Below are 17,125 nucleotides of genomic sequence, written 5' to 3'. Positions count from 1 at the left end.
GTCTGGGCCACCCACACTTCTGACCCGATACAAGTCAAGGATTCCCGTGACTATGTCCTTGGGTCTGATCGTTGGCTAAAACAGTTCTCAGGATTCAGAGAAACAAGTTGCTTGCATTTACTGGTTTATGATAAAGGCTATCGTAAAGGGCACAGGCGGACAGCCAGATAAAGAGGTACCGAGGACCAGATGCAGGTGGGCCCCAAGGGCGGCAGCTTCTGTCCCCGTGGAGTTTGGGGCGTGTCACCCCCTTGGCATACGGACATGTTCACGAACCAGGAAACTCTCTGAACCCATTAGTCAGGGTTTTCTTAGAGGTTCCAACACGTGGGCACGATCGATTAAATCACTGGACTTTGGTGACTGACTCAACCTCCACTCCCTCTCACCTCTCAGAAGTCAGAGGCTGGAGGTGACACTTGGTTCCTCGGGCCCCCAGCCCCCAGCCCAGCTAGCTCTCTAGTGACCCCACAGTCACCTCAGGTAAGACTGATGGGCTGTGTTTCCCTCGCTCCCTTACCACCCAAGACATTACGCGGGTTTTAGGATCGAGGTGCCAGGAACCAGAGGCAGACTGGAACATTTCTGGTGACACGGGAGCCTGGGGCCGGGGAAGGCAGGGGGCGCCTAGGGAATCGGGATGAAGTATGACTTGTAGTTAGTGCATCGGGAGCGGTTCATTCATTGTGGCAGCAGCCCCACCGTAACAGAAGGTTTCGGTCACAGGGACACCCTGTGTGGGTCACGGGGCTGGGGGGGGGGTGCTCTGTTTTGTCTTCTAAAAACCACAGTCTACTGGAAAAGACATAAAAGACGTGCCGCTGCCCGTGGGCACTGCTGTGCAGAGTGGGGCAGCCCTGGTGAAGGCCATTTGCGTGGACCTGAGGACACTGGAAGCCACGTAAAGGTCTCTATTTAGGATTCAGTGTTGGGAAAACACCTTTTTCTTGGACTTGAAACACCGATGGACCCGATCGTCCACACACACTGCTTCCAGGATGCAAGTGTTGTGGGTGCAGACCCCGCCCATGGCGGGAGTGCAGGTGCTCAGCTGGCAGGGACCCTGCTGGCCTGGCCTCAACGACCTCGGACTGGGGGTGGGGGTGGAGGGGTGGGGGGCTGTGAGGGCGCGCACCTTCTCCCCTTTAGTTTTGGGAAGAGGCATATCCTCATAAAAGGGGGGAGCGGTACAGGAACCTGAGAGGAAGCCGAAAACGGGCCGCCGGCCCCTTCCAGATGGCCGACTCCGCTCAGCGCCCTGCAGGACCGCGCTCCACGTGGCGCAGTCAGACTGCGGGGGATGCGGATGGAAATCGCCTGGGCCACGGGGTCGCGATGCACAGGAAAGGGCATGACCTGTCACGGGCATGAAGGTCACAAGATAAACCGACGTGCAATTAAGCTGTCATCGCCACCCAGGACAGTGGCCCCCACCCAGCTCCCGCCAAGAACAACCGGGAGAAACCGTAAGAGGAGCCACTGCTGTCCTAAGCCACACGTCTCCAGTTTGGAAGTTGTTTTGTGACTCCCACCCCTCCAGCACCCCAGCTCTGTGCGTGCCCCGAGAGCGGAGCGTGGGCTCCGTGGCTGCGCCGGGACCAGGCCCCCATCTCCAGGCGGACCCCACCGCCGGTCCCAGGGTGCGCTCCGCCGCGGGGTGCCGCCTGCGGCCGCGGGACAGCTGGGGCGCTGGCGGGCCTACAAGTTCTGTGCAGCCTGGCGCACCTGTCCCCCTCCGTTCAGGGTGCTGTATTCAGAAGTGACGTCCAACCCACGCAGAAGCAGTAAAGGCAAGAACAGCACCGGGAAGAGCCAAGCACCTTTACCAGGTTCCCCGACTACTCCCTCCCGTGCGCTCTACCATTTGCGCTCTCGCTTGCAGACGCCCCTAAGATTTCCGAGCCCCCTGAGGAGAAGCTCCAGGTAGCGCGACCCTTTTAAGTACGTCTGTGTGGGATTCCCGGGGATGGGGACATTTGTCCCTCTACGCGACCTCAGCACCGTCACGGATTCCTCAGTTTACATTAATGCATTTGTTGGACGCACCATCCAGATTCCACGTCTGCCTCCGGGTTCTGGGGACCCGGGCGCCCGCCTCCTGCACCTGCAGACAGGTGAGGCTCCCAGGGCCGCACTTCGTGGTCAGGTCACCTGAGCGTAGGCGATGGGGCCCTTGAGGTCCCCTGATCCCGCGGAACCGTGGGGCTCCTTTTAGGATGGGCAGCACGTGTTCCGGTGCGCTCCGACTGTCTTTGCCTGTCCTGCGTGTTCCGCTTTCTTCTCCAGAAACGTCTACACACACACACGTGTTAGATCTTCTCCGTCTGAGCTCGGCACCTCTTCTCCTGATTATTTTTATTTTTATTTTTTTTTTTTCCTGATTATTTTTATACTGTAGTTGTCATTTCTATTTTCTGCGATTTCCTCACGCCCACACCCCTTGCCTTCAGAGGCACGTCCAGCCGTGGCTGGTCTTCTCCTCGGCTGACCAGGCCATCACCGCCCCTGGGATTTCTCTAGCCCCCCCTCACCCCACCCGGGGCCCCTTTCCCCCCAGGAGGTCAGGGGTCTGGAGCAGTAGAACCCTTTCTGTCTGAGCTTAGCGCTTGGGCGGGCTGTCCCTCCTCTTTTACACAAGATCCTTGACGGCCCGAGGTGTCCGGGCGTGCGCTGTCTGCACAAGTGCGTGCAGGCCGGGGCCGGGCTTCTGAAAGCGCTCACAGTGCCCTCCCCGGCCCTGCGGACCCACCACGCTCCAGCCCTCGGCACCAGCAGGTGACTCAGGCTCAGGGTATCTGGTGACAGCGCCCGCCAGGGTCCAAATGTTTGTGACCCCCCGAATTCCTATGTCGGATCCTAACCCCCAAGGGGGTGGTGTGTGGGGGCGGCTCTGGGGAGGTGCTGAGGTGGGCGGGTGGAGCCCCACGAAGGCCTCAGGGCCCTTAGAGAAGGCTCCAGCGGCCACCGGCCAGGACAGAGAGGAGGCCTCGCCCCAGCCCGCCCCCCCAGGGCTGTGGGAAATGGGTTCCTGCTGGGGGCCAGCCCGCTGCCCCAGGCTCAGGCCGCCGGGCTCCACACTCCGCGGCAGCCACCGGCAGGCAGGCGCCAGCTCCCCGCCTTCCACCCGCGCCAGCCCACGGCGTCTGTCCCTTGCGTGCGCGGTTCCATCTGCGCCCGAAGCTGCGCGGCTGGCCCTCTGCGTGGGCTGCGGGCTCGCGACTTACACACGCTCTGCACCGGGTGTGAGCATAGACGGCTGCGCCGGGGGCTGCTTAGAGCCCGGCCGTGCACGCGGGTGGGCGCGGTCAGAGGCCTGTGACCAAGAGGAGTTCGAGCCCGGGGCCTGGAGCAGCAGGGACCTCCGGCGCCTCCTATGGGGACCCCCCTCCCCTCCCCTCCCCCCCATCCTCCGTCCACCCTGGGGTCTGCTGGGAGTGTCTGTGTTCATTCCTCCTCCTCCCCAGGGAGGACTCTCCCTCCTCCCTCCCCTTCCCCCTCCCCTCCCCTCTCCACTCCTCCCCCTCCCCCCCATCTCACAGTCTGGCCAGAGTCCCTGAGTTCACTATCCCCCTCTACCCCTTCCCCTTCTTCCCCTTCCCCTCCCTCATCCCTCCTTCCCCTCCCCTCCTCCTCCTCCCCCTCCATCATCCTTTCTCCCCCTCCTCCTCCCCTTCCCTTCCTCCTCCTCCTCCCTTTCTCTCATCCCTCCTCCTCCTCCCTCCTCCCTTCTCCTCCCCTTCCCCTCCCCCTCCCCTACCCACTCAGTGGTCTGGTCAGAGCCTCTGTGTTCACTCCCCACCCATGATGATTCCACTTCCCCTCCCTCCCCCTCCCTCCCCCTCTCCCCTCCTCCCCCCCTTCTCCCCTCCTGTCCCTCCCCCTCCCCTCTCCCCCCGCCCACCCAGTGGTCTGGTCAGTCTCTGTGTTCACTCACCTGCTCCGGGAGTCCCTTGGGTGGACCCACAGAGTGGGTTTTCCTTCGCGTCCTTCACTCAGCTTGTTTGTGAGGCTCGTGCACACCGTCCATGGGCTCTTTGTTCCCCGTCTGGGGATGGACCCAGAGCGTCCCTTCCTTCCCTGCTGACGTCTGCTTGTGGGGCGTGAGCGTTCACACGAGGGCCAGCGGGCAGGTGGCTCTGCACACTCAGCAGGGCCGGGCAGCGCCCTCCTCTTCCTCTCCCTTTCCCTGTCACCCCGAATGTCTCCATGAGACATGTCGTTTACAACACCCACATTTTAAAACAATGGGACCCCTCCCACTTTAAATGCTCTCATTCTGGGTCTGATCACTGTTGGGTGGTGCACCTGTCAGAGATGGGGGCTGGCGGGTGGGAACCAGGCACCAGGAAGGGACAACGGAGCACAGACCCATGGGCTTGGCGCCACGTGACGGCGGTGGCCCCTGTAGCAAGGCTGCCCTGAGGAGCAGCACGGGGTGCCCGTCGGCCCGGTCCCTCCACCTGTCTGCCCCCTGTCATCTGCCCTCGGCCACGGCCACAGCTGGACCAGAGCCCAGGGGCTCCGGAGAGCCCCATCTGGAGGCACCCACCCCACCCACAGCCTCTTGTGCTGGCCTCTGGGGAGGCCGCTGCTCTCCCACCACGTGGTCTCAGGGTCTGAGGGGGACTTGGTGCTCCCGGGTCCCCAGCGCTTATGATGAGGAGACCACCCTGGATTCCCTGGGTGGGTCCCAAATCCGATGACAGGTGTCCGATAACATCTGGAGGAGAGACAGACAGAGGGGCCCGTGTGAAGACAGAAGCAGGGCTTGGGACGACGTGGCCACAGCCCCGGACACTGCAGCCCCAGGAGCCAGAGGGGCAGGAAGGACCCTGCCCTGCAGCCTCGGGAGGAGCTCGGTCCTGCTGACACCCTGAGTTAGACTTGCGGCTTCTAGGACCTCTGTTGTGAAGCCCCCCCGCCCCCCCGCCCCCGGTCACCTGGTAGGGCGGCCCCAGGGGCAGGTGCAGAGCAGCGCCAGGTGCCCAGCTCCCCTCTGGGTCGTGGTTAGGGGCTGCTGGAGAGACCTGCCCCCCACCCGGGACAAGGCTTCCGCCCCGCCTGGCTCCTGGGTTCCGGGGGTGACAGGGAGCCGTCCGGGGTGTGCCTGGTGTGGCGTGGGGGCGGCTGTGTGCACACGACGGTGGGGGGGTGTTGGGGGGGCCCCACGGCCTCACGCCGCCGCCCACCCTTCGCCCGCCGAGCACGCGGCATCGCTCGCTTCAGCTGCCACGAGGCGCCACGACGCTCTCGAGCTTGTGTTTGTTTGTTTTCCGCGGACTCCGCGGCTCTGAACCAACAGCTTGAAGCGATTTGAGTGTTTTGTCGTCGCTGTTGGTGCACAGCCCTCGTTCGGGAGCAGCTCGCCTGCCAGCCGACTGCGGAGCGCGAGCCGCCGGCCGGGGCCCCCCACGGCCCGCCTGTCAGTGCAGAGGCGCTCGGGAACCCGCGCTCGGGCCGCCGCCCCCGAAGGTGTGCGAGGAGGGGGCCGGTCCCAGCCCTGCCACCCGTGGCCGTGCCTGGGCCAGTCCTGAACCCCTGAGCCCCGAGCCTCTCGTGAGCGCCTCCCCTCACAGGTGCAGGGGCACGAGGGGTCACAGGAGCCCCACTCGGTGAGGGGCTGCTCGCAGGGACCTGCAGTGTTGTCTGTCTGTGAGATGGTGCCCGGCTCTCCCAGGGACCACGGGACGGGTGCTAGGAGCCCCTTCTCACAGGTGAGAATGACCCTGCGTGGGCGGCCACATGCTTCCCCCCCTTCCAGGTCGCATCTCTGTGAGCCCCTCCCCGTCGAGGGGCGGCCCTTCCGTGCCAGCGGGGAGAGGAGTCACCAGGGCTCAGAGCCACTGGACACTTGCCTACCGTCCCTGAGCCACCAGCAGAGAAGCCAGGGCTGGCCGAGGGTCTCTGTCCACCACAGTCCCAGGGAGAAGAGCAAGCATCGGGCTCTTTGTTCTCGATCCCCAGGGAGGGCTGCGAATCAGAGCTGACCTTTCCAGAGAGAGATCCCGTAGCTGTGACCAGACTTGCAGCGTGAGGTCACCGGGCTGACGCAGGGCTCCGACCCTGGCCTTGGCCGTCACTGAGAGCTGGCCGGGCCTGGTCCTGGCTGCCCTCTGCAGACCGCAGAGGAGCGGCTGAGCCTGTGGGTCCTGTGGGTCCCTCCCTAGGGCTCGCAGATCGGAAGGCGCTGCACAGGATGGGGAATGACCGCCAGAGCCGCTGGGGACGGGCCAAGGCCCGGGCTGGGTCTCCTTCGAGCCAGTCCACCAGGCCCGTGCTGAGGAGGGATTGTGATGCTGGAGGGCCCACCCCAGCAGCTCTGGAGGGACTGGGGGGAATGGGGCCCAGGGGTGAGAAGCGGGTCTGGCTGGAGCAGAGGCCAGGCTTACGGCCCATACCTGCCGACGCCTTCCCGGTTTCCTGCACCCCTGAGCTCTCCGGGATGCCAGGATGCCCCACCTGTGGCGGGCAGGACGCCTCGCTGCCTCATCCAGGGAGGAACTGAGCTCCAGCGGGAGGGGGCCTGCGTCTGCCCCCACCCGCCCTCTCCTCGGAGGAGGCCCAGGACAGGGGACTGAGGGCGCCTGGCCAAGTCCAGGAAAGAGAACGGTAGGACTTTTCACACTGGAGGGAAATGGAGCCCTAGGGGGCTGGGGGCTCGGGGCTGGGGGGGTGGAGGAGGGACGACCTGGGGGCTTGGTGCAGGGTCTCGGGGGCATGTTGCACCGTCCCCAGAGGGCAGGTGTGGGCTCTCTCAAAACACAGCAGCAGCCCACACTGGTCACTGGGGAGCCAGACAGCCCCTGAGGGCCCAGCCGGGCCAGTGGGTGCTGGGAACAGGCCTGCAGCAGCGGCGGCTTGGTGGAGGCCTCGGCTCAGGGCCCAGAGTCACGGGAAGCCTGTGAGGGGAGTGAAAGGGGGATTCTTCTGGTCTTGAGGGATCTCAGGGGGGCCGGAGAGACCCCAGACTGCCTGTCTTTTGGGTACCAGGTAGCTTCAGGTGAGGTTGCTGCTCATTCATCGTCAGGGCCACATGGGACTGCAGGACCTTTGTTTGAAGCCCATGAGCCGGGGGGAGGAAGGTGGGAGGGCCGGGAGGGGGGAGGGCGGACTTCATTACTGGGTCTCCATCCTAAGGCCGGTTGCAGAGTCCTCTACCCATTTAAGCATCTCTATTCCCAGTGATTGGCTCAGGGAACCCCTGCCCCCGAGGGGACCCCTGGCCCACCAAGGCCACGCCTTACCCTACAGACCTGAGTGGGATGCTACCCTGAAGCACGTGCATGCAGGAGGAGGGGTGGGGGCAGAGGCTGTGAGCACAGGCCCAGGGTCTTGGGGAGGGAGGGGAAAGAGAGCCAGGTCCCAAGTCTGACCCAGGGACCAGGATGGCTGCTGGCCGGATGCCTCTGGGTGTGTGGGGGGGTACAGAGGCCCCAGCCAGGGAGGGAAGGAGAGGCTGGCGCTGGACCCCTCTCACCTGGGCGCATGGGCCTCAGCTACTCCAGGGAGACGAAGCCGGGTGGCCCAGCCCTCCCCTGGAGGTGACCCGAAGGACGCCCCGTTGGTGTGTCCCGAGATGGTCCCGGGGTGGGAGGACACTCGCTCCCCAAACCGGCCCGATGATGCGTTCATGTGTCCGTGACCGCCCCTGTAAGCTTTCCTGTAGGGGCAGGGCTTGCGGGCTGCGGGGCCCCAGATAGACTTCTGACTGCAGGGCAGCGGCGACAGCATCCGGCCGCGGGTGCCCGAGGCTCGGGCTGAACCAACAGCCGCAGGCCCTCTAGGCTCTTACGTGAAAACCTGGAAAACATAAGACAAGGAGAAAGCAGGTCCGGTTGCAGGAAGGGACAGCTGGACGCACCACTGACTCCTCCACAGAGACGCGGGAACCCAGGAGGCCGTGGGGTGCTGTCTTTGGAAAAGCAACTCAAAACACGGAATTGTCTCCCGGAGACTATGCTCTGAGAATGCAGGTGATAAAACGCATTTTTAGACAAATGTGGCATCAGGCCTCCCTCCTTCGCTAAGGGAGACAGCGAGGGGATCCTCCGGGAAGAAACGGAGTGAGCCAAGACCCAGCGCTGGGACGGAGGCCACCACGGCCAAGGGCCAGCAGCTGGCAATGATGCGCGGTGTGGGGACCGCCGGCGTCACCGGCAGGGACCCTGAAGCTTGGCGGGGTTTGTGTCCCATCTTGTAGGGTGTGTGCATCTCGCTAAGGCATTTAGAGGTCTTTTACCTCCCGCTCATGGGGTGCAGGGAAACGGGGTGACGCTTTGTACGAGGGGGACATCCGGACCCCACGGGCCGGGAGTGGGGCCGGTGGCGCAGGCTGGAGGCCAGGCCGGGGTGTGGACCGCAGGCCCCGCAGGGCTCGGAGCTGCTCCCGCACCCCTTGAGGTTGCCCTGCGGGGAGCGCAGTGCCGGGTGGGAGGAGCCGTGTCCCTCGGCGGGTACAGATCCTGCACGTGGGCAGCAGGGCACTGTCCCCTCTGGCTGGGTTTCCAGGAGCGGCTACGTCTGGGGTGGCCAGCTGGCTGGGGCGGCGCGCGCACCCTCGGGGCCAGGCCTGGGGGGCGGGGGGGGGTCATTCCGGCAGACCCTCCAGCAATGCCGTTTTGCTTCTGGTTTTCCATCTTAAGGCGGGAAGTTCCAGGATTTCCGCTCGGCCCTTGAGGAAAGAAGAAAGGAATCGCCGTGATGGCCCCAGGCCACGGCCCAGCAACCCGGAGCTTTCGGCCTGCGCGCAGCGAAGTCCGCTCCAACGACGCCGGGTCGAGCTAGGAAGTAACTTGACCAAAGTCACAATTCCCCGACGGCGACGTCTGACGAGGGAAGATGCCACCAACTGCCCGACCGCCGTGAGTGAGCTCCCCTTTGGGCTGACGGGTCACGGTCGTGTTTGGAGTCCCAGGGTCACCGTCCACCTGAAGCTGGTGGTCACCGTCCGGAAAGGCGGCCTCCTCGCCCTCCAGCAACCTGCATATGTAAGTTATATGATCTGATTTTTTTTTAAAAAATATTTTATTTATTTATTCATGAAAGCCCCGGGGTGGGGTGGCAGAGACACAGGCAGAGGGAGAAGCAGGCTCCATGCAAGGAGCCTGACGTGGGACTTGATCCTGGGTCTCTGGGGTCATGCCCTGGGCTGAAGGTGGCGCTAAACTGCTGAGCCACCCGGGCTGCCCCTGATTTTTATTAATTTATTTTTATTTTATTTTACTTTATTGTATTGTATTGTATTTATTTATTTATTTATTTATTTATTTATTTATTTATTTATTTATCTATTTAATGAACTTTTTATTTTAGGACAGGTTTAGATAGAAAGATGTTGAAGATAGTCCATCGGTGTTGACGTCTTACAGGGGGCGGCGGGTTGTCACAGCGGATGAACCTGTAGGGACCGTCGTTGCCACCGAAGCCCACACCGTGTCCGGAGTCCCGGGCCCTCCCCTCGCGCCCGTTCCCTGCTTCGCGGTCCCACCCGGGACACCACGTCGCAGTCAGTCATGTCTGAACCGTCAAGAAACTGACGGTTTCTTAGGTTTTCCCTCGTTTTGTTGATCGTGAGTTTTGAGAAGGGCTGGGACGATCCCGGGTGGGGCTTGTGGGATGTTTCTCTGGCCGATTAGACTCTGGCGGGAGATTTTAGGGAGAAGACCACGGAGGGGGTGCCCTTCTCACCAGGTCACGGGTGCACGTGATCAATGGAGCCAGTCGCTGCAGCGTCGGCCTTGGCCACCTGCTGAGGGCGCTGCCGGTTCCTCGCCTGGAGGGGGAGTTGCCCCAGGAGGGGGCATCCGCGCAGGGCATCGAATTCGTCTGCAGAGAGTCTGCCTCGCCCCCCACTGTGAGTGTAGTCATCTGTTTATATCAATGGGAATTTGTGAATTTTTGTTGCGCTTTGGGTTAAAATTCGGTCCTGTGTTTTGTTGTTCTGTTGCAGCTTTGGCCATTGGACACGTGTGTATGTGTCCATGTGTGTGTCTGTGGTACGTGTGTGTGCCCATGTGTGTAGGTGTTTGTGTGCATGTGTCTGTACGTGTGTGTATCGGCGGTGTGTGTGTCTCTGTGTCTGGGGTGTGTCTGTGTGTCTGGGGCACTTCCTCACTCTCTGACACCGTGTGATGTGTTGGTTTTCAGCGGCTAAGGAGTGGATTCTTGCTGGGCTGTGGTTCAACCAGGATGGGGACCAGGACAGGGACAAGGACCAGGACGGGGATCAGGATGGGGTCCAGGACAGGGACCAAGACGGGGACTAGGACAGAGACCAGGACAGGGACCAGGACGGAGACCAGGACAGGGACAAGACCAGGACGGGGACCAGGATGGGGTCCAGGACAGGGACCAGGATGGAGACCAGGACAGAGACCAGGACAGGGACCAGGACAGAGATCAGGAGCAGGACAGAAGCCAGGACCAGGACTGAGACCAGGACAGGGACAAGGATCAGGACGGGGACCAGGACAAGCACCAGGACAGAGACCAGGTCCAGGATGGAGACCAGGACCAGGACAGAGACCAGGACAGGGAAAAGGACCAGGACGGGCACCAGGAAGGAGACCAGGATGGGGACCAGGACGGGGACCAGGACGGGGACCAGGACCCCATTGAAGGGACATGCTGGTCCTGTCCCCTCTCCCAGGACGTCCTGTTCACAGGAACATGCTACAGTCGGCTCCTCGTGATCACATGCTGGGGGCGGGGGTGCTGGCTGACGGCGATGCTGCGCCCCGGCTGTCCGCACCCCGTTTCCCACGAGCAGGAGCTCGGTGTGTGCTGCTCGGAGGCGCGAAGCAGCACGTATGGAGCCTGCAATCCCGCCGTGGTGGCCGCGTCCCCAGGGCCCTCTCTGCTGCCAATTTTGTCAGCCAGGCTCTTCGGGAGCCAGAAATCACACAGCAGAGGACAAGAGGACGTGTGACAGAAGGAAGTGCTGGCTGTAGGGGCTCCCGAGCGCGTGGTGCGACACCGAAGGATACAGGGCGCCCAGGGACAGGGAGCAGAGGCGGGAGAGGTCCAGCCGCCCCCTGGCTGCGCTCCAGACGCAGAGGAGGGGAGAGGTTTGCTGTGGTGGCGTGCCGCCGGGCCTTCTGGAAGCTGCCCGCGTGCTCCTGCCTGGGAGACGCCCCCCGGGGCGCCTGGGCCACCAGGGTGTGGGCTGCTGGTGCACCGCGTGGTGGCAACCACAGGAAACAGGGTCACGCTGGGGCGTCGCATTAGCCCTGGGCTTGGAGCTTCCTGGGGAGGGTGGGCGCTCCGCTGGATGGTGCAGGGGGGCCGAGAGACGGACCCCAGGGGCGCCCGGATCCCCCCTTCCCTTCAGCCTTTCTTCCTTCCTTCCTTCCTTCCTTCCTTCCTTCCTTCCTTCCTTCCTTCCTTCCTTCCTTCTTTCTTTCTTTCTTTCTTCTCTTTCTTCTCTTTCTTTTTTATTTATTTATTTCATTTATTCCTGAGAGACACACAGAGAGGCAGCAACACAGGCAGAGGGAGAAGCAGGCTCCATGCAGGGAGCCCGATGCGGGACTCAATCCTGGGTCTCCAGGATCACACCCTGGGCTGAAGACAGGTGCTCAACTGCTGAGCCCCCCAGGCGTCCCAAAACCATTTTTTTAAAAAAAAGATTTTATTTATTGATTCATGAGAGATACACGGGCGGGGGGGGGAGGCGGGCAGAGACACAGGCAGAGGGAGAAGCAGGCTCCACACAAGGAGGCCGATGCGAGACTTGATCCTGGGACCCTGGGGTCACAACCTGAGTCAAAGGCGGCCGCTCAACCGCTGAGCCCCCCAGAGGCCCCCACCTCAGCCTTTCTAGCTCCTTCTCCCCCAAACCCTCCCCCCAGGACACTTAGCCCCAGAGCTGTGCTTGGGACCCAGTAGAACTGGTGTCATCCTGTTTCGCAGCCTCAGGAGGGCAGGAGCCCTGGTCACACCTTCTCCATTCTCTGCCCCGGCGATAACGGAGGTGCTGGCGGAGAAGGGGGGGTCTCTAACATCCCCTCCCTGGCTGGGGTCACGCTCCCTTGCTCCAGGAGTCTGCCCTCGGAGGCCTCTGTGCTCCAGACAGGATGGAGGCCAGGCCCAGGCTGAGGGTGAGCCCCGTTCCCGGACACGCTGTGCCAGGTGGCACCCGCAGCTGCACCCGTCGGGGCCGCCCTCCCAGCCCGGCTCCGGGGAGCAAGTTCAGGGTCGGGGGGCAGGCTGAGGAGCTCACTGCAGCCGGAGAACCTCCAAGTGGTGGCTTCCCAGGCTCAACAATGCTGGGAATGCCACGACACGTCGAGGCCAGCGCCTGGGGGCCACGGAGGCCATGGAGTACATCATCCTTGTTGTGCAGAGGGAGAAACTGAGGCCCACTGAGAGCCCAGCCCCTGGTGTCAGGGAGAGCAAAATGCCCGCGAGCTGATTGGTAGAGGAGGCTCAGTGGTGCCTGGCACGCGGAACGTGCCACAGAGGCGCCCATAATAGTAACCCTGGTGATTCCGGAAGAGCTCCGATTCCTTGGTCCCAAATTCAGAAACCCCGCTACTGTTCGGGGTAGCTTGGGTATCTGATGGCGTTCGGCTTGCGTTCAAACGCCGGTCAGCATTTGGCAGAACTACCCTGTCCCCGGTGGCACGGAGGCATCTGTGGGTTTGCAGAGACTGACCAGCGAGCCGCGAAGCAGCTGCCTCCCCAGGTAGGAAGCCCCCGCCCCTTGCCGTGCAGCAGCTCACCAGGCAAGTCCTGCTCCGGGGGCCCCAGCTCTGAGTCCACATGGAAGCCTTCCTGGAGGCCCCGCTGAGTCAGAAGCCTCCTCGGTGCTCCTAGAGCCCTCTGAGGCTCTCCTCATTATGCCCTAAGTAGGGTGTATGGCCGCTGCTTACCTCCTGTCACCCGAGGCCGTGCGAGCATCCTGGGGGCCGTGGCTGGGCAGGTGCGTCTCATGTCCTCAGCTCCTGGCTCAGGCTCTCGCCCCTGCTCTCAGTTCTCTGGCTGCGTTTGCAGGAGCCAGAGTGGGTGTCAGAAGATGGCAGAGCTCAGAGCCAGCGGGCCCATCGCGAACGAGGCAGCCGGGGATACGCAGGCACAGGGGACGGTCCCCAGTGAAGGGAAAGGAAGGCCCAGCCAGCTCAGCCGGGGGACCACCTGTGAGGCCGGCCCTCCCGGCCTGGGAGCCAGCGGGAGCTGGGTTAAGGCCCAGCTGCGCTGCGTGAGCCTTTCCAAGTGGCATGACCTCGTCGAGTCCGGTCTTCTACCCTGGAGTGGGGAGCGGTGGTCCTTCCTGGTACGTCGGGCTGGGGGTCGCGATGTGCTCTACGGAGACCACAGGCCTGCAGCCGGCCCGCGACCACCCACACTGGGTCTCCGGCCAGCAGGGCCCCACGCAGGACAGCAGGCTGGAAAGACATTGGCGACATCGAACAATTCATCTCAAGAGCCCATCCGGAGGGTCCCACCGGACACGGCGGGAATGAGCCGTTTCCCCTCCCCCTGCGGGGTCCCCACGGGAAGTGCGCATCCATCCCGGAGCATCAGGAAGCCGTGCCCCCTCGGCGAATCCGAGCTGCAGCCGGAGTAGAGCTTAACTCCTCACTGGACGACTCAGGGTCCATCGGGTGAAGACCCTGGATGTCAAAACTCTGACCCAGGCGGAGACTGGTTCTGGAAGCTCGGATGCCAGGAGGGCCGTAATGTGGGGCGCCGGCAGATTTTCAAAGAAATGTCTGAAAATTGGTTTTGGGCTCACTGCGAGGACGTGCCGGGAGGCCAGCGCTGGCTGGGGCACCTGTTCCTGGAGGGGAGGGCGTGGGAGGCTGCCTCTGCCATCGTGGGTGAGGGGGGCCCCCGGAGGGCTCCCCTGGACTCCAACCGGGTCCCGGGGTTCGGCCTGACTTCTACCCTGCAAGGAAGTGCTGGCCTGCCTGCTGGAGAAGGGGAGTGGGCTGGGTAGTGAGAGCCCGTCCCTGCCGGTGAGGGCCGAGGGCCCCCGAGGCTGGGAGGAGCCCCCGTCAGCAGTGGCCACACTGGAGGGAAGTGGGGGGACCTGCGGCTGGCGGGGAGACACGCGTCCCACTGTGTTCCTCTGCTTTTCCCATACTAGTGGTCCTCATCCTGAGTCCCTGTCTGAACCCCCTCCCCGGGCTGAGCTGCCCCCGCCTCCTCGGAGCCCAGCCCCCTGGCCGGGGGTCCTTGAGCCTCTGCAGCCTGGAGCCCCTGAAGGGCAGCGACGTGTCTGCCCGGGTGCTCCCCGCGGCCCGGGTGGGGGGCGGCGCGTGTGAACTCGAGAGGACGTCAGGTAGCCGTGCTTTATCACCGGCGCGCTCTTCCCGCTTGGCGTCGGATCTCAGCTGGCATCTGGTCGGGACGAAGTTCGCATCCAGTTGGCCCACGCACATAATTGGTCTATATCCACACCAGAGAATATGACATATTCTTATTTAAAAAAAAATCAATAAATCATTGGCGAGGCCGCTGCCAGCGATTACACGGCTGAATTAACCCCTTGTCCACCGGGAGGGTGATGTTTTCATCACTTCACCTCCTCTAGGGCCGGAGCCCCCGGCCAGGCAGCCCTTGTAGGCAGGAGTTACTGGGTTTCTGGGTGCCCCACAGGGGTGCCTGCAGGCTGGGGTGCCACCAGGGTGCCTCCACCCAAGACACCCAGGACAAAACTGAAACGTGTAGAGACACGGCCCGACCAAACCCAGTGGATCTCGCTGCCGTCCCACTGGGCTTCTGGTGGGCTGCGGATTGGGTAGTCGGCCTCGGGCAGCTGGGCTCTGTGCTCTCGACCCCTTCCCCAAGACATCCGTTTCCTGGGTCCCCCACTGTACCCAGGCCTTCCGTCCTGCGGGACTGCACTCCTCCCCCAGCAGGCCTTCCAGAACATCCCCCCCCGCCCCCCCGCCCATGTCCACATCCTCCTTGGCCTGAGCATGCCCCACCCCGGGGCTCTCAGCAGTAGCGAGGACATGGAGGGTTTCCTGGTGGCTGCCCCCCATCAGCCCGGTGGAGTGTCAGGGCGCGCCTGTGCCCGCCGAGGACGGGGGAATGACGTGTGCCCACTGAGATGCTTCCAGTTAGCCGTCCTGGAGGCGCAGAGTTATCGCGGAGCAGACTGTCCCCCAACTACACGTTTTTGGCTTTGAAGCACAGTAGATGTTTTGGCAACACATCGACCTTCTTAATTACGTCTCTCTCGGGCTGATATTTCAATCAGTTTGCGTTCGCCGAGCATATGCCAGCCTCCAGGATGTCTCCATCTTCAGAGGGCGTCCGCTCCAGCCTTGTCACCGCGGGCCTGGAGCCGCCCCAGCCGAGCTCCCCGGGCCTGTCCTCTGTCCCTGAGCCCCTGGTCCCTGACCTGGCGTTCGCGGCTCAGCCTGCCTGCCAGCCCCAAGTGCCACCTCCTTCCCCTCCCCCACCAACCACCATTCCTCTGGCTGCTGTCCTTGGGGGCACCTGACACCAGGCCCCATGCAGGCCCCCGGGCTTGGACTTCTTTTCATCTTTCTCCCCTGACATCCTGGGCTCCCCCGAGAGCCCCCAAGAGCCCCCGTGGCTGGACCCACCGCTCTTCTGGGCATCTCCTGCCTGCGGGTCTCCTACCCAGCCTGGGTCTCTTTCTCCCCCCCCGGATGGGGGAGCGGGTGACTGATCCTGAATCCCGCAGCCCTTGGGAGAGGCTGTGCGGTCGGGTCGTCCTGGATCTTGCACAGAACGGACTGTCCTGAGCTCCGGGTGATTGAGGAGGGCCTGCAGTGCAGCCTGTCCGTCGGGCGAGCCCCCCACCTGCCTCAGGAGCAGACTCTCCCCTCCAGGGATGTCGGGACACAGGGCATTTCCCACCTTAGAGGTGACTCTGCTCCTTTAGAGGAAAGTGTGTGTTAAGTACAAACAGCAGCCTCAGGCCCGGTGTCCTGTAACTGCCCTAATTGATATGCATGTGTTCTTACACGCACATTTGCATAATAACACCTGGAAAGATTGGAAGGTGTTCACCCACCCGGAGCAGGGATCCCTCTGGGGAGGGCACGGGGCTGGGAGGTTCTCACGTGGAAAGAGCGAGCCTTTTGGCTGTGCTGTCGGTATAATTTTAAAATAACTATTGTTAAAACAAAACAAATATCGCCTTGCTTTAACAGCAGCGCCTGAGCAGCGGGAGGTCCTCAGTCGCGCTACTCTTTCCCTTCGCTGTCTGCGACTTGCACACCGGAGTGGGGTGCACCCGGGAAGACGGCTCCCCCGCCCCCCCGGCTGCACGCATGAGCTGTGCGTCCGTCCGCGGCAGGCCGTGGGGCCCCGCGCCACGCAATGGCATGCACCAGGCAGGGCGTGTTGGAGCTGCGGGCCGGGAATGTGCGGAGCTGGCGGGTCTGGCGGCCCCGGCGGGCGGGCACTGGAGTGCCAGCGCCTTCTCACCACGCGACGGGATCGGCAGTACAAGCAGGAGCTGAAGTCTTGGCCGCGCGCGGGGCTGGAGGTGCCAAGAGCCAGCTCAGAGCCAAGAGCCCGCTGGCAAGCCCCACAGGACATATTGCGCACCAAGCACGCGGACAGCAGCCTTCCCAGATGGGCCCGCGCTCGCCAGTGGGAAGGGGTGCTGGAATGCGTGGGGCTCCCGCCTCCCAGGGGCCGCCGCTCCGGACTCGGAAGGAGCTGTCCTCCTCCAGGTGGAGTCAGACGACACTTCGTGGGGACCCTCTGTCTCCTCCCCACCCTCCCCCTACCATTTGTCCGTGACTATTCAAAAGAATCACCCCTACCCCTACGTTTGAGCCCCCGAATCAAATCGCTTTCGCAATTTGTCCGATTATGCAGAGGAGCCGAAAGAAAGGAAGGGAAGTCATTTGATTCTATTATGTGGAAATTAGCTGGAAACAGAGGCTGCTGCCTGTTAGAGCAATTTCTCTCCATTTGTTTCGGGAGAAAATTGCCTGCGCGTCCTCATCTGGCCGGGGCTGGCGGCCCCCCAGGCTGCGAGGGGGAGCTGTGCGGGCAGCAGCCCCGCGGCCCCCGCCCCTCCGGCCCGGCTCACGGGAGGTGTGGGGGGGGTGTCACGCCGCTGCCCACGGAAGCGCCCGGGCAGGCGGGCGGGGATGGCAGGCCCTGGACACACCGTGGCTCTTGGGAGGCC

At 63.1% G+C, this 17,125-nt stretch overlaps 2 long non-coding RNA genes across 2 annotated transcripts in view; one reads left to right on the top strand and one right to left on the bottom strand.

The window, feature by feature from the left end:
- LOC144321224 (uncharacterized) overlaps positions 1 to 4,716 on the bottom strand; it is a 32,638-nt gene extending 27,922 nt beyond the window's left edge. Inside the window, exon 1 of the long non-coding RNA XR_013386980.1 lies at positions 3,935 to 4,716. This is a non-coding gene — a long non-coding RNA (uncharacterized LOC144321224). The remainder of the gene's footprint in view (positions 1 to 3,934) is intronic.
- Positions 1 to 16,038, top strand: part of LOC144321222 (uncharacterized) — a 43,101-nt gene extending 27,063 nt beyond the window's left edge. Inside the window, exons 2-3 of the long non-coding RNA XR_013386978.1 lie at positions 8,643 to 8,991; positions 9,313 to 16,038. This is a non-coding gene — a long non-coding RNA (uncharacterized LOC144321222). The remainder of the gene's footprint in view (positions 1 to 8,642; positions 8,992 to 9,312) is intronic.
- Positions 16,039 to 17,125: the final 1,087 nt, after the last annotated feature.

This window comes from Canis aureus, chromosome 9, assembly GCF_053574225.1.
Source record: "Canis aureus isolate CA01 chromosome 9, VMU_Caureus_v.1.0, whole genome shotgun sequence".
NCBI lineage: Eukaryota > Metazoa > Chordata > Mammalia > Carnivora > Canidae > Canis > Canis aureus.
Note: the sequence above shows the minus strand (reverse complement) of the source record. Positions and strands in the feature narration are given on the sequence as shown.